This window comes from Diprion similis, chromosome 10 (genome assembly GCF_021155765.1).
Source record: "Diprion similis isolate iyDipSimi1 chromosome 10, iyDipSimi1.1, whole genome shotgun sequence".
Lineage (NCBI taxonomy): Eukaryota > Metazoa > Arthropoda > Insecta > Hymenoptera > Diprionidae > Diprion > Diprion similis.
In genome coordinates this window covers 20,405,179-20,411,178 of record NC_060114.1, presented here as the reverse complement: position 1 = coordinate 20,411,178, position 6,000 = coordinate 20,405,179, and the positions used below count along the sequence as shown (strand labels likewise).

At 39.1% G+C, this 6,000-nt stretch overlaps 1 protein-coding gene across 1 annotated transcript in view; it reads right to left on the bottom strand.

The window, feature by feature from the left end:
• Positions 1 to 60: 60 nt before the first annotated feature.
• Positions 61 to 6,000, bottom strand: part of LOC124411467 (targeting protein for Xklp2-like) — a 22,415-nt gene continuing 16,475 nt past the window's right edge. The window contains exon 9 of the mRNA XM_046890577.1: positions 61 to 77. The gene's annotated coding sequence lies outside the window, so the exon portion shown is untranslated. The remainder of the gene's footprint in view (positions 78 to 6,000) is intronic.

Here is a 6,000-nt window from a genome sequence, read left to right as displayed (position 1 = left end):
CGACTCCTCGTTTAGCCGAGCTACATTTTCGTAGAATGGAATTCTCACTACATTTGAGGAAAAAAAAATTGTATAACCAAAAATCGAACAGATGCTCGAATTCGGGTACAGATTTCAACAGTTTCTACACTTTGATATGATTCGAAATAAATTGCTTCGGATTATGTGTAGTATGACGAAGCTGATGCGCATGGTTTGCTGAAATTTCAGCTTTTGAACATTCATGGAAGTCCCCATATTTCAGCAGTCGGATTCAACATGGCGACCCCGCATAGCCACTACTGTCTTATGTAAGGGCATTACAATGTTTCTCCGAACGATTACATTCGGGCACATTACAATCCGGGGATTAAGATCCAAACCTTATACGTACCAATCAGATGCAATAAGCCTCCAGGGCTGATGAGATGCGAGCTGCTGCCGTTTCTGTTGGCTTCTGCGGGATTCGAGTCAACCAGTAGGGTTATGATCTTCCACGTAGGTATAGGTATATACGCGACTTGAAACGCGCTGGCCTATAAACCGGCAGCAACTGGACATGAATGTAGCCTATAAATAGTCCTGAATGGTGTATTTTTAGTAAGGCATATGCCATTCGGGAATGCCGTTGGTCTATTTCCGGCTTGTTATGGTTCAGGAGGAATCTATTGAACGCTCGGAGGAATCGGATCTGATTCGCGGACACGCGGTCGACTCACCGCAAAAATTTGCTTGAATAAACTTTCGAATTCGTTCGTGTGGTATTAGTCATCTATTTTCAATCGACAAAACCCTAACATATCCCGCTCATCGTTACATCAGATCACTATTCCGGTTGTACGTAGGTATTTTAAACGCTAAAATAACGTGTGACGGATGCTTATACAGTGATTCCAGACGATAGCGGGTTGCTGTACAAGGAGTGTCCGATTTGTTGTCCGCAGCCATCCAGCAGACGTCAAACCAAAAAAATTCCATGCGAAATTTCTATACGTGGGTAATCAAATTTTTCCAAAAAAATCATTGTGCTGTACGGCCGCGTCACAAGAGATCTTTGGAAACAGGTCGCTACGACAATTTTCAATCCTATTTACTGATTTACGTTTCGTCAAAGCTAGTAATTAAGATCTGCAGCGAAATAAAACCAGTCGTCAGTACGAACTGATCGTTGCAATAGCTCCGTTCTGCATCACTCGCCAGCTGCAAAGCAACTAAAATTGCGATTGATAAAATTTTGTACACTGGCCCATACATGTACATTGTATATCGACAGAATGGTCCGTCGCCAACTATATTTGATGCCCATGCGCTAAAATTCGAGAGCAGTTTTTTGTCAGGGCGACCAACAGTTACACATTAAGATGTATCGTTGCGATCTATGTAACCTTAAAAATTTCAACAGTTGTTGGTGTTGACCACAACTGCCAGTGACAACAGTCAAAATTTTTGAGGTTACGTTCGTGACGATTGGTCACCCTGGCAATCAACTGCTCTCGGGTCGCTGGGCATGCGCATTAAGCCATAGCAGACGACAGAACATTCTGTCCGTAGATACTTACCCCGTATAATACTTATAATATATGGGTATATTCTTGGTCAGCGCAAACATTCATTCAAGTATGCGTATCTGTATTGCATTCACGTAATTATATTTTTCGTTGTTATTTAAATCGGATATGGATAATTTAAATCAGACTAGCTTTATAATATCAGAAACGCGATGCGCGTACAGGTATAAAAATACTCGAGAAGCAATTCGTTGAGGCTTAAGATTAATCTCGCGCGATAGTTGATTGCCCCTCAATAAGTTTAGTGGTCCTTAAAAGAAACCGCTCCAAAATTGAAATCGTAATACGTTACACACAGTCAGCGGTAATTATATGTATCGAATACGGTATGCCGTTTATTATAACATCGACCTATATAAATTTCGTATGTATTTACATAATAAAATCTTATATCGCTTTCGGGACCGTCAGCTTATAAAATCCTGCGAATTGATCAGCCATGGCCGTACAGGAAAGAAAGGATAACAAAAGCAAAAGAAAAAGAAAAAATAGACAGAGTGAGGAAAAAGAAATTCAGGGACCTTCGAGCTACGTCATGGAAGAATAAATTAGGTTTACTGCATGTAGACGAGCGTGACATCACGTACCTTCTAACGTTTCAAATATAGTATATCTATTCTGCAAAGCCGTCCTGCTGACAAAGAGATATAAATGAAACACATACCTGCAATCGATTTAGAGTGATGTGTGGTGTGTATAACGTGAGTAGAGACAAAATAAATAAAAAGTGACAAATACTTCAAAGCATTGCTCGGCGATTATAATCTTTCGCCAACTTCACAGATTCCTTCGAATATAACCGTCTCGTCTATTTTCCAATAGCTATAAAGCAAGTATTTTTTTTACCACCACTATTTTCCAGACTTCGAATAGATCAGTAAATGACTCACGATCATCGACGTAGTCACGTTGTTATCCTGAAAATAGAACATATCTACTATTTTTAAGAAAATTGGACACGGTTAAACATGTGTGTAACGGTATACCTGTATGAGTATGTACGTGTTTAATAATTGTGCCTAAAAACATCCTGCCGCCTCTTAATTGCCCATTGCATGCGTGTATAATTATAGCTTGAGGATTTCTTTCAAGCGATGCCCTTAACACGCTTCCACGAGCTTTAACTAACTGCCGAAACTCTCACAAATACGCCGTTGTCAAAGGTGAGTGAAAGAGAAGAAAACACAAAAAGTGAGTAATATCTGTAACCGGCTGAGGATTGTCAATATATTTAACGTACTTTTTTGCACCTACCAAAAATAGTATCATTTTGATGATCCTTTTGTCATTTCTTCCCATATACGTCAAAACGTGGCGCATTATGTTCTCACATCAGCCGCTTTCTCAACTAATTAGCATAATTAACCAAATTACAGCCGTTACGTGCAGCGGACGTCAAAAAATTGATTAGTTGAGACCTAAGCTCATTATAACTGTGCCTCGAAGATTTCATTCGCGCAAATACATTCCTTTTTTTCATCCCACTTTTTATTCTCTCTGGTGAGAAACAGACAGAAACAGATTACCTACATCTTTTATTTAACAATCCCTGATGTATACACCGCAGTACTTATAGTCATTCGCGTGGGATGTCCAGTCCTGGCTTTAAGGGTAAAAAAAAAATTGTTCAACATCATACCTACGCTCGGCTACATGTACACATCAAGTTCCCTATTTTTAAACGTGATCTCAAGTTTTTATAGACCCTAGTGTTGACTGAGCTTAGACGACACTTCTATTCTCTATTTATTATTTCTTCATGAAATGGTCACCATCCTCTCATCAACCTTCCAGGATCCACGAACAGTGGAAATAAACCTCGCGCAGAGTGGCACGCGACACGGATCTCCAATTAGCTGGGAATCCCTTAGTTATTAATGTGTGTCGTTGATAATCGTGGTGGTGACGTACTGGGAATCTGCATGTTCCTTCGTCCGTGATGGATATAATGGTTGTCATCCTTCTACTGTGTCCTGTTACCGCGAATCATGTGCCTCTCGGCATCCACTGCAGCCTAGGTCAAAAATCACATAACGGTCATGTTTACATAGTAATTGAATTTTTCATCTTACAGACGTGCTATAATTACGGAAACAGTAAAAGAGACGGTAATGGTTGCAGCTGCAACTACTGTACACTGAACTTGTCAATCCGACGTAACATTACTGTACCAGCAAAGAGATTAGTTGCAGAACGTTATTTTTCACGAGGCTGAAGTTAGTTGTAACGTTGAAAAATTTTTATCAATTATTATTAACAGTTTACTAAATTTCAAGCAATCTTTTGCCAAAGACGCATCATCACACTCACGTTACAAACTTTAGCCTGATCATTTTACAGCGCCGCGCGAAGATGAATGGCGTTGCGAATTAACTCCCGTGACTTAATGATCGAACTATTTGATTCACGAGGCGTAACATTAGATCACGGACATTCGTGTATTTAGTTCCCAGAAATCTGTTCACGGTGTTGGACAATTCACAGTTCGAACCGATTTCCGGGGATTACGTCACTCGGTACAATATATGTATATATACCATGTCGACCTTACCACGTTATATACTCTTGACTTACATGCGGTTCCTCCCAGAGTTCTACAAATATTGTTTGCAGCTTCGAGTAAGGAAAATTGTGAAATTCTACAACCAACTCGATGAAATTTGAGAAAAAATGCATCTATTAGAGTATAATCTTAGTGGCATACATGAGAAAGCCTTTGAATTGCTGATGCGATGGAAAGGACGAAGTTCCAAACTCTCTGCAGATGCTAAATAAGGATCTAAAGTCTTACCAACAGTTGCTGTCATTCCTTCTGTGTAGCTGTAAGAGATGACGTCGTACTAATTCTGACGTTTAATTCGATGACACAGAGAATTCTGTTAATATGAAATGTAACGTGAAATTGAGGAATGACCGAATCGCAGTAGCCATCATCCGCGCTGAGGCAATCTGGAATCTGGTATAATTATATTTGAAGTAACGTGATTGATTCATTCTCCTCTGACCACGTATGATTACAATTATAAATACGATTCTATTGGCGTGACAAAACTTGGGGTTTAACCCTATGAGAATAATTGTCATTCTAGTGGACATACATTTCAAAAATTCATAACAAAAGTTTTAATCGACAAATTTTTTTCAAGAGGTGGCGTTGGCCAATAGTTCCAATACCTATCTGAGAAAAGTATATCGAAGACTGACACTTCATTATTTGAGTATGATTTTTAGTCGAAGAAGTGAAGCTAAAGTGTAGAAAAAAGATACGCGTAATTTTCATTCTCGTTTCTAATCTTACAGGATAATTAAAGTTAATTTTTTGTTTAGAGAAAAAAAATTTTAATCTCGGCACCTGTTAATACAAATTCAATAATTAATACAGAGTCGGTGTACGTTTAAAAAAAAAACTCCACCATCTGTTTTAATTCAATTCTAAAAGGATTAAAATTGTCACATATAATGGATATAGAATGTGACTGTTTAAAGTATATTAAAAATTTGCCTCAAATTCATACTTTCTTTCCGTTCCTCGAGTCATTTTTTATTTATTTATTTCCTTTTTTACTCTCCAACAGGTATTGGTCAGCTGAACACGTTCCAAAGTTCCTCGAGCTATACGATCAGCATTAGCAAATATTGCGAAACATGGCGAGAGCAGGGCTGATCTATGACTCACGATCGGCTGCGACCTAGTTCGGCGGGGTAGTTCTTGGTAAAATGAAGTCACCCGCTGCCGGTAAACTACTTACCCGTCTGATTTACCCCCCCCCCCCCCCCCACCCCACCCCCCCACCTCCTCCCAACCAAACCCTGAAACACAATGGCTCACGCCAAAGGTGATAAGGCGACTCCAATGAAGGGCGGAGTGGAACCGTAACCTGAAATGCGGACAAAAGATTTCTAGTAGTATCAAAGTAATACGTAGTTTCTTTGAATGTGGAGTCAACGAATTTGTCTCGAAAGATTGGAGGGACGCATGAATTAATGTCATTTCTCACACTATTTCAACAAATTCTGATCTGATTCTTTCTAACTTATCATTAATACTTCTCTCACGATCAGAGGCAAATACCGCAAGCACCACGTGGGCGTGGTTAAGGCAATATGGCGTCAAGATTTGGTGTCACCTGACCGTTTTAGGTAAATAATTAGCGAATACAAAGGCTTAAAAAATACTGTGCAAGCTGCAGGACCTCCGTTAAGTGACATTAGATTCCTGTAAGATGAATAGTGCGACTTAAAATCGCTTTTATAACTAAATACGACACAGTAAATATGCTCTGTAGTATTATTTACTGCCACCAGATGGCGTCTTCGTAATATAAGGGCCGAACAAATGATCCATTCCATCCGTCTCTGGTCCATTGCGCGCCATGTAAATGAAAAAAAAAAAAAAAAATGAAACAAGTAGAAATCAAAATGAAATAAATTTTATGATAGATATATCTCTTTA